The sequence below is a fragment of the Pocillopora damicornis genome, chromosome 11, assembly GCF_964200805.1.
Source record: "Pocillopora damicornis chromosome 11, jaPocDami1.2, whole genome shotgun sequence".
Lineage (NCBI taxonomy): Eukaryota > Metazoa > Cnidaria > Anthozoa > Scleractinia > Pocilloporidae > Pocillopora > Pocillopora damicornis.
This window is the reverse complement of record NC_142680.1, coordinates 12,603,229-12,614,276: the sequence shown is the minus strand read 5'-3', so window position 1 is coordinate 12,614,276 and position 11,048 is coordinate 12,603,229. Positions and strand designations below refer to the sequence as shown.

The 11,048-nt window shown below is 39.4% G+C and overlaps 2 pseudogenes; both read left to right on the top strand.

Moving 5' to 3' along the window:
- The first annotated feature begins 4,162 nt into the window (after positions 1 to 4,162).
- LOC149037600 (uncharacterized) lies at positions 4,163 to 5,947 on the top strand (annotated as a pseudogene).
- Positions 5,948 to 7,853: 1,906 nt separating this feature from the next.
- On the top strand, positions 7,854 to 8,710 carry LOC149037599 (uncharacterized; annotated as a pseudogene).
- The last annotated feature ends 2,338 nt before the right edge of the window (positions 8,711 to 11,048 follow it).

Here is an 11,048-nt window from a genome sequence, read left to right as displayed (position 1 = left end):
CCGAAAGCCCTGTAGCGCCTGGGGATCTGGTTTTACTGAAGAACACGAAAACGTCTGGTAAGCTGGAATCAAATTTCGAGTGAGCCATACACAATGCAGACTAAAGAAGGCAGTGAGGTGACTTTTAGGTCCAAGGAGGGTGTGGATAAGCGGAACAGTGCATTGGTTAAGCGGTACAACCCAGAAGGGGAATTACCAGAAACCTCAGAGGCCGTTTCTCAAGAAACACCCAATACCTTTCCACTGGAGGAGAGTATAGCGACATCAAGACTAAGGCGGACTGTCAGAATGCCGGAGAAGAAGAAGGATTATGTACTTTATGAACTCTGTTGACACGTTGGACTTATGTTGAAGTCTGTTAGATTCGGTTTCATGTTACTAGATTTTATTGGACACTTTTTTTGAGATAACTCAATGCAAGCGGAACAGTTTTCATGCAGATTTATTCCTTTTTTGCTGTTATCTGTTTGTTTCTAAAGAAAGGAAGGGATGTAATGTGTTGATAGTATTGTTTACCGGAAGTTGTGTTAGCGGAAGTTCTCGGAAATTGAAAACGTGCAAAGGATCATGGATAGTTGTGTGGGCCATGCTTTCCGGGTGTCATGGCGGCCAAATAAAGTGTAGTTTCTCTCTATAGTTAAATCTGGTTTATTATACGGCCATCCGGGCGACATCGTTACAAAATGTCTTTCCCTAATTCATGAATAATCATAGGGTAAGGGTTCAAAAGAAATGGATGTTAAACCATAGTTGAAACTTCTATCCTGAAAACATTGTTTATTGATGAATAACATGCACCACAAAGTCCCAAAGAGACAATTTGACTAAATCGCACATAGGTGTAAATTTATTACCAAACAAAAAAAGTACTAAACTAAAGTATGTATATCTGCTGTTGATCGCTGAATAAGGACGTTGAGCAGAAAAGAGGGTCTTTTGGTACTACGAGCGTTATTCATATTTTTTTTTGCCTTACAATTCTTATTAATTGTTCAAGCGTGTTTATCAACTCCTCAACTCCTTTGAGTTTATTCAAGCAATTTAAATACAAGGAACTATTTTGCAAAACCTTGTTTCGGAAATATGTATTCTCTATTAATTTTAATCACAATAAGAAAAATTCATGTACATTTTAAAAACTGTACCTGTTGTTGATTTTGAGGTGAAATTGAGGACTCTGAGGTTGGTGTGTTTCTTGACATTTCTGTGGAAGCTTTCCATGACTTGACTTTCTTCTGGTAGTGTTGTGCAGTCTCTTTCATCTTTCTATCAGTGCTCTTCCTACTCATGCACATACCTAGCTTCTGAAGTCGACTGAAACCCTGCATGATTGAAAATGAGTCCAAATTGTATCTATGATTGATTTCCAGGCAGTGACAAAGGCATACCCTTTTTTTTTTTCGGAGTCTGTCACTTCACAGCTACTAGCTCGGATGCTGTCCATTGATTAACAAGATAATTTTTGAATCTACACTTCAGCCATAATTAACATGATTGTAAGTTCCAGCATGTGATAATCATCCCTCACACTGCTAGGATGAGAATATTAAACAAAACGATGTCGCTTTCAAATTTAACAATGGCAATCATGCAACGAGGAAAGTGTGGAATAAATGTCTTAAAACAAACCCTTTTTCTCGTCCAACCAAGGAAAAGGGAAAGACCAATAAGATGATGACCAGCAGACACTTGTGTATTTCTTGCCTTCAATAGCATTGCACCAGCAGATCCAATTATAGTCTTAAGTGATTGCATTTTCCTCTGGGAATACTGGGATGACACTGTAATTGCTCTTAGAAACTTATATAGGTTATGAAATATATTATTTCTGGAAACGTTCAAAAAGGAAATTAACCATAAATCTTATCAGAACTGTACACATCTATAGGACTCCTAGATGTGTTTGAAACGCCTGGTATTTCTCTTAGAAATGATTTAGGCTAGGCTACACGATGACGATAACGATGATGAAGACAACGAATTTTTTTGGTATTGATGCAATTTTATAGCTATTTGTACCACTTGCCAGAAGAAGCATTCTGAGTGACTCTTCGGTTTGGGAGGGCACAGCTCTACCAAAGGTTCAGTCAACTAGGAAGCGGCGGATTCTGAGAGGTTTGTTGGATATTTTAATGTTTCTAAGATACCTCACCACACAAGGTGTTTATTCGCATGCCATGTCATACATCGAAAGCGCACGCCAAGCACGAAACTAAGACAAAGATTGTGTTGGTGGCTCCAGATTTAACTTTCTATGGGATAACACAGTTACTCCTCTTTTCCTTTGTGAATCCCTATCTTTAATGACTCGTTGCTTCAAAGAGACGGCATGAAACATATTGAACATGTACAATATAATGTCCGTTCATACCGTCAATAAATTGTTTAACTTATAGAGTGGCCAAAGCTGATGCAAGAACAACCATAGGAGCACATGCTGCTGAAATGGAGACGCCATTCCGTCAGATTTCTACCCCTAATAGGAAACCCTTTTCCAGTTCCTATTGAACTCCAGCAACTCCTGAAGCAACTTTCCATCAGACCCCCGAAACAGAGATTCTTGGTAATTACAATGCTGCGATGGATGAGGTTGCCAGGGATATTCCTCGCAGGCAACAGCTACTACCATTACAACTTGTCTCGCGGGAAAAAAAAGTGGTCCAGCCCAGCGACAATTCTACATGGAGAAAGCGGTTGAAGACTGTATGCTCGTATGCAATGTGAGGGATTAATAAGCTGAGTCTTTTTAATGTTTCACTGCTTAAAGAAATCTTTACTTTTTTGAAGTACCATTTAAATCAAGAGACACGAAAAAAGACCTAATTGAGCAACTGATGTCCCTTACACAAGAATTTCAATGCTTTAATGAAGTTTAACACACGGGTCATAGTTGGGATGACTGTAAGCATGGAGCCCTGGCAAGCCAATGATAGGGCATTTAGAGTGAATTTGCATATAGGAATTATTAACCAAGTGTTTTTCTGGAAAATTTAAGCCATATTGTGAAAAAATGGCCAAAATGATGATTTATATTGATCTTGGTACTCCATCAGATAATCGTTGCGGCAAAGAGCCAGCTACTGAGCCTGTCAACAGTCTCCTGCATTACACCATAACACTTGTCAATAGAGGACGGTTTACAGTAGGCTTTAAGGGTGGTATTGGTGTATTGGTGGCACTAACTGCTGTCCTTATCATTGACATAAAATTTTAATAGTAATGGGCCAATAATTGACACTTATAGAACACCAAAGGTTACTTCAAGCTTGATAGACTGATGGTCGTCAAACTGCACAAGCTTTTGGAGCTCAGTGAGGTAGCTGGCAATTATTTCAGGCATGCTTAGAGAATCAAGCCAAGGTATCAAAGGTGGGGAAAAGTCTGCCGTAATTGCAATGGCTGTTCACAAGTTGAACATGTTATTATTAACTGAAACTAAGTATGAATAATAAATTTAAATTGCGCCCAAACTAACCGATCTCGAACAAACTAATCTTGAACGACGTTGAATAAATTTCAACATAACTTTGAATAACCTGAACAAATAACACAAAACAATGTTTATCAATTATATAGCAAACAAATGAAAAGAACCTACAAATTATCTTATAAAGCAAAAGACATTACATTATAACGAAAACTTACAGACGAAATGAGTAGAAGAATTAAAAAAAGGTGACATAACATTAAATAAGCACGATCAATGAATTAAATGTTCTTTTGTTCAATGGTGATTTCTCCTTTCTCATAGCTGAGAGGTTCTCATTGTTTATTGCCAGCATAGCGATAGTAGTTGAGTGATCCTTATGAGATGCACTGATGTTACCTCCTAGAATTGCGCTGCTTGTAAGGTATGCGCCTTTAGTCAAAGAACAACGTCTTGTAGACTTAAGACGTCACTGGGAGGATAAAGATGAGATAATAAGGATAAGCACAACTGAAAGTTGTGAATGCCAGTTGTGTGTTGGACAAGTAAAGAAGTAAAGAAAAATTAAAATTTGGCTGTTAAACAAAACATTTTACAAAAAAATTCCATTTCCATTCAAGTTCCATTTACTGATCTTCCACCTTTCTCGCCAGTTCCAAGCCTTCCACGGTCGTTTTCGCTTTAGTCAGTCAAACTGGCGTGCGCTCAGATGTGCGAGTGTTCAGTGTGCCATTTTCTAGCTTTGGATTTACATAATTTTCCCCACCACGATTGTGGCTCATATATGAATGGATTATATGAACTATTACAGGTATTTGCAAATTATGCCGCAGTGAACATGGTGCTGCTCTCGTCGTTGAACCTGCATCACCAGAGCTTCAGCCCTCTCCTGCTCCTATTGCAGTCAGCGAGCCTGGACCTAGTCTGTCATTACTCCGAGAACAGTGTAGTGAGGTAAATTTTCCTCTTTGCATTTTTGCTCGCTTTCTTAAAGAAAGGGAAAACGAACGCACCTGCAGTATATTATTTTTTTTTTGGGTAATGTACATTTTTTAAAATTCTATAGGAAATACCGAAACCACAACTCCCAGCGGGGGCAGATGATGTAAGTTCTTAGGCACCTTCACACGCCGCACAAGAGGTCGGTCCAGGGTAACATGAACTCTGCAACTTCCAGTGGAGTCAGATGATGCAAGTTCAGAGGCTTTTTCGTCCGCTTCACAGGAATCAGTACCTGAGGTTGAAACGTCGCTAGAATGGCAGCCAACTCCTCAGTACAGCATAGGCTTCACTTTCTGAATAACTTCCTCCTGAACTCTGCGGACGGAAGAGTAAGTCCCATTCGATCTCAGCTTTGTACAGATGTTTTGAATTTGTCCTCTTCCTCAAGTCGCTACTACAAACATAAAGCAGTGCAAGCAGTAGAGACAGTACTGGAGGCAATTGCGCCACGGCAGTCCACTTGTCTTTTCAATAGGGTTGCTGAGAGGTACAGCAGTGGAAGGGATGGAAACAGGTCAGACAATCAACTTGTTGGAAGACTCATAAAGCTCTATGAAGAGGCAAATTCAGGGTATACCAGACAGAAGATACTCTCTATTTTTGTTTGTGACCACTCGAAGTCCGAATTATTGACCTTAATTCCGGGTCTTACAAAATAGAGCATTGACGAAGCAAGAAAACACGCTTTCCTTAACGAGCCTGGTCAACAAATAGAACCACCACAGATCAAGCGAAGTAGACTGCACTCAGCAAAGGTTGACCTCTTTCTTGATTTTGTGTCCTTTTCGTTTTTTTTGCAAGATGTCGCGCACGGTACTAAAAAGTTGAAACTTTCCGATGGTGACACACTGGAAATTCCTAATGTGGTGAGAACTGTGATAGCCTCGAGACTTGTCCAACTGTATACATTGTACTGTTCCGAGACTGGATTTCAACCTTTAAGTCGATTGACGCTGTTTGACATACTGAAAGTAAGCAGTTTCGAAAATAGAAGAAAGTCTCAATGCGTAATTAAGGCAATTCCATTGATGATCCTTATCAATTACTAAACAAACCGACTTTGCTCTGCCTACATTTTAATATTGTCTCTACACCGTTAAGTTACCTTAAATTTAGTCCTCAACTCTGGAGTAACATCACTACTAGTAATCACTAATAGTAAGGAGATCGATGTACAGAACGCTGCCTATGATTGATGTAAAGATATAAAGAAAACAGATATTGCATCGAACATGTTATTATTCTCACAGTTATGTCTCATTGCGTACATGCAGTCACTAGGTAGGTGTCCCCTACCAAGGGCACCTCGTGCGAGATAGTTTTAGACACAAGTAAAGTTCATCATCCTACTTGTGTGATGCACCTTCAAAAATAAGATAGATAGACTAACAGGCATGACATGCGTCAAACGTTGCAGTTGACTTTTTTTTTCAAAAGGTATGCGCGGCTTCTAAAAAGAAATCACTCACAGGGCTGGTCAGCATTCAAACAGATGGTGTGTGTGCCTTTGCTACATAAGTAGAAACAGCAGAAAGGTTATGCTCACTCGGTAAGTAAAATCGTTAAAGTTAACAAATGGTAAAGAAAGAGCAACTTACTAGACCGTAAATTTGTTAGTGAATTTCCTGGTAATAAAAGGCTTGAAAAATAATTTATTCCCTTGTTATGCGCGTAAATAAAAGTTTTTATGTCAGTTGTATGGCATCTAGAACTGCATGTATCAATTGTCAGGTTTATTTTATATATATATAGATATATATATATATATATATATATATATATATATATATATATACATACTTTTTTAAGTCTACAAGAAGAAGGAACAAAAGATATGAAACGCCGTTTGAAAAGTGCGAGACAGTATTTAAAGACCGATTACAAAATCCACTTAGCAAGGGAGAGTCCTTGTCCTGACTACTGCCGAAAATTTGCCATGAGTAGTTCTGAACCAGAATTCCACAGAAGCTGTGCGCATCAGCACACGGTCAACTGTGATCGATGCGAGGATCTTCAGAATGTAATGGCAGACCTTCAGTTAGCATTTGACTCACAAGAAGTCAAATTCAGGTGGTTATATGTGTTTACAGTTGATACCATCTGGTTTCCTCACAACCTTCGTTTTGTTCTCGAATAACATGGAAAGAGTATGCAACTGAGGTCCACAATATGTAACTAGCAATCAAAGATGACGTGAAAAATAACTGTCAATATCAGTGTCATATTGCAAAGGCTGGAACGCTTTTTTTTCATCTCCTTAAACTTTTATGAAATGCTTGAGAACTGAACCCTCTTTAAGGTTGTATTTACCAACTTACTTTCAACTAGAACCATGAAAAGAATTTACCAAACAATATGCAAGTTTTCAAGTCTCAAAAGAAAGCATATTATCTAAGTTATATTGTTATACGTCTTTTAGCAGTAAGGACCAGCTGGAAGAGTTACAGTACGATATGGATAACGCAATTCCTGATATTGATGGATGGAAAGCGCATATCCTCAGGGAAGTTCACCAGGACACTGCAAAAAGTGTGGTTATCGAAAACCTGGCCAATAACCAAGTACTCATCATTATGGACTGGGCTATGAAATTTCTCCCAATCGGTTACCAAGAAACACAACGAGGTTGGTTTGGGAAGAAGGGAAAGTCATGGCATGTTTCTGTTGCTGTCCAAAAGGGGGATGACGGAGAAATTGAGGTAGAGTTTCAGTTGTGTCTGGGTGTAATGTAACTAAGGTCAACGTCTAGAAAAAAGAAAACCTACAACTGATTTACAATTAGTGTTCATCACGCCAGCGTAACAGGAGTGATGAACTAATCTAGTACTCATCAGACTAACTTAGATCAAGGCAATAAAGTGAAAGCGATGCCGCAACCAAGATATCTGTAAACGTTATATCTGTGAAGAAGACATTGGCCAGAAAAAGCTGATTTACACATTTTACGTGATTTCTGGAATTAAAAATGTTGTTAAACCGGAAATGCAAGTACATGCTTTAAACAAATTCCCTATTGCGTAGGTGTTTCATAATATAGAGCTTCACCTCAACATTGGCTGTAAGCCTAATGGTGACGATACTAATTAGGTAATACAATCCCGTTTTTTCTCTAGACAGGAAGCTATATCCACCTTTTCGCTAAATGCACGCGAAACTAGTTTGCAGTGGCATTAATCCTGGAAAGTACGCCAGTTCCAACCTCAGTGAAGCTTTTTTGCGATCCGATAACGCAGGGTGCTACCGCTGTGCGTATCTTATTCTGTCATTGCCAAGTCTCAGTGAGCGTGTCGGAATCAGAATCTTCCATTATGACCTCGGTGATCCCCAAGCTGGCGAAGATGTTTGTGACCACCGTATAGGCACTCTTAAAAGTCACATGCGGCGATTTATAAACGAGGGAAAGGACATAAACACCGCCAATGACATGAAGGTTGAAATGTAATCGTATGGTGAGGTAAAGAGCTGTTACGCTACTGTGGCAGAAATCCAAGATTCTTTTCAAAGTATGATGAAACATAGCATGACTGGAATTCAAGCACTGAACAATTTCTTGTTCGAGTCAGCTGGACTGAGAGCTTGGAAGGCATACAATGTGGGCACCAGCAGGTCTTTTTCGCTGGCACAGCTTCAGAAGTATGGTACTCTACAAGGTCCCACAGGTATCAAAGAATTTCAGCAATTTAGCGAACCGTTACAAGATGTCGGCAAGTTTCGTGCAGGCCAAAGTTGTCGGACCATCAGTGCCAACGGAGGTGCAACTAATTCAGTCAGATGAAGCAGAGTCAGCAACGCGATCGGTCGCCTCCTATTCCTGCCCTGAACAAGGATGTGTCAAAGTCTACAAGGAATTTAAAGGTCTGGAGAAACATCTTGATGTTGGACGCCACCTAATCAAGTTAGAAAGAGAATCGGACTATGACAGCATTATAGCAAAGTGGGCAGAGACCTGTAAAACTGTTACAGGAGACTATGTACAAGGTGAAGTTGGTGGTGCACCATCAGTGACAGAATCCCCATCAGTATCAGCTGACAATCCATCACTGGAGGAGGGTTGGGCAATGAAGAAATCAAACAAGTCAATCCGAGTTTCCGAACGCGTTCGCTCTTATTTGCCGGAAACATTCTTCCAAGTAGAAGAAAGCGGTGTTAACGCAAATCTCGCTGACATTGCATGTAAAATGAGGAGTCAAAGATCGTCAAATGGAGATAACTTGTTTTAAAAGAAGAATGGCTTTCAACACATCAAGTTGCAAGATATTTCAGCAGGCTGTCAGCCCTTAACAAGAGTGGTGTCTTAAAGCGAAATGTAAGTGCTTCCCAAGAGGAAGAAGAAGAGGTTGATTATATCAGCGAAGTAGAAGCAATGGAGACAAAACAATTGTTTAGTTCAACAATAAAGAGTGAATGTCTCTAAAAATCAAAGAAAAATAAAAAAATCGCGGACATGGTCAAAAATCGTTTTGTCTCATTTTTTGTTTACAGGTAGCTATAGGTACTACTTAAAGTGAAGTGAGGTTAGTTTGTGTAAATATTCATTTTTACGGAAATAAACCGTTACTAATTGCATGATCGAAAATGAGTGCGTGCGAGCTCTAAATTATGCAGTTTTCAGGCCGTCCTTGCATGAACTAAAATGCAACAGCAGGACTTCTTTAGCTGTAAACATATATATGTGGCCTTCCATTACCAAGGTATAGTGATATTTTTTGTATCGTGTCCTTCCTGACGAAACCACGGGTTAATTACCAGTGTACGTGTTCGCCATTTTTAATTCATGCCAAACCCGGCCTAATGTAGTGTGGCAAAAATGCATGTGGTAGTTTCTCAAAATCTCCAGCAATACTATCACGAGGGCTTATAAGGTGAGTCTTCAAATTCATCGTTTCATTTTTCTGGTATCTTCTGCTGTTTTGATACACCAACTAACCAAACTTCGCTAAAATTGTAAATGGCGCCATATTCAAATGAACAAAATCAACATTGCAATGACACACGCAAAGCATTGTTTGAGTCGCAGCTGCACTTACCTTTTTATGTTTGCTTTGAAATCAATAGTTCCTTACCTTAGAGATCTTTTATAGGCCCTTGTTGTTCCGCTTGGAAGATATTTTCGAAATACTGTTCTTTGGTGTAAAGACAGCCTTACTCATTGAAGCCACTGAGCCGGGATGAGTAAAATAGAGTTACTTGTTGCTGTCATTTCCTGCTTCGTGTCGCAACCCAGTTACGTTTAGTCTATTTCGATCTTAATTTTGGCTTTTTTGACGTCCCACACTAAAAGGGTCCCGTACAAAACGGCAGGTAACGCTAGGGCCTTGCCGGATTTTAATTAATTTTTCATAGGTTCCTGTCACTCTGCGTGACATAGGATAATCTGTCATGTAACGAGATCAACGAACAATTCATTCTGCCTCACATATAAAATCTAAACAAATATATTGCCATCGTGAACGAAAACGATACAACAAAGAAATAGACTTTACAAAATTTCGCAAATATAAACCGCACAGTGAAAACCTTATGAAACGAAAGTAACGATACAATTTTCCCACGGAAAACTAGTGTGATCGGTTAACGAAAGTAAACAAAAAACAAAAGCGTAATAATCGTCGGTGAAAGGAATAAAGACAATGGTTGCTCTAACTCCAGCAGAAAAGGAATGTCTTGTTCTTTACTTGATATTGTTGGTGGCGCTTGTGGTGCAGAGGAACGTGCAAGGCATCAGTCTACTCAGACGGTATCTCTGTCATCATACAGCAAGGATATCAGAAGCCACAAGCGTTTTTTACAATTTTCAGGTGGGTGTTGAGACAGAGATTGAACTTATCTTAGCAAGAAGCGGGATTTTCGAGAAGCCCGTCAATTTTTCGGAAATGACTGTTTGCCCTTTACATCGATCAAGCCTCGGAATCGGATGGAGAAGAGCTAGTAGATTATGTTCTGTGCCACAGGATGTTTCCGGTCACAAAAAGGAATCTAACGAAGAACCCGCAGCAGAAAGAGGAATTACTTTGCAGCACTCAAAACAACTTTTTGAACTTACGAAAAACCTCGTACCCGTCGGATCAGGTAAACGACTACAATGAGTCATGATCTTGTAAGAACTGACGTCCCTCTAGTTTATTCTCATTGTATGTAAGGATAAACATCCGTATAGCTTCTCATTTCACGCAGGGTAGTTTGCGGGAATCACAGACTTCATATCCTAACTTCAAACCACTTCACTGTAGCGCAAAACAGTCGCCAAGTTTGACAGCAAATTTATTTTCATGTCTTTTAAGGATTTTTGCAATTATTTTTACGTCGGAAAACACTGGCGTTCACTCAACATTTTCGTCTCTTTCAAAACTTGTTCAAAACCAGTGATGAGCTCCTGTCAAAATTAATTAATGGCGTGGGGAACGCTCTAATTGAAATATCCACAGATATTAGAATTCCTTTTAAAAATACTGGCAAAAAAGGAAAGGAATGTGAAATACTGACTCGTGACAAGGTTAACTACAGGATGCGTCATCAGTTTGGGATTTGTGGGGGTTTTGCCTAGTTTTGTTCTTTTGCCACATGCAGAGCTATTTGTTTAAGGAGGATGTGCAAGGTTAAAAAGTATAAATTAATTCTT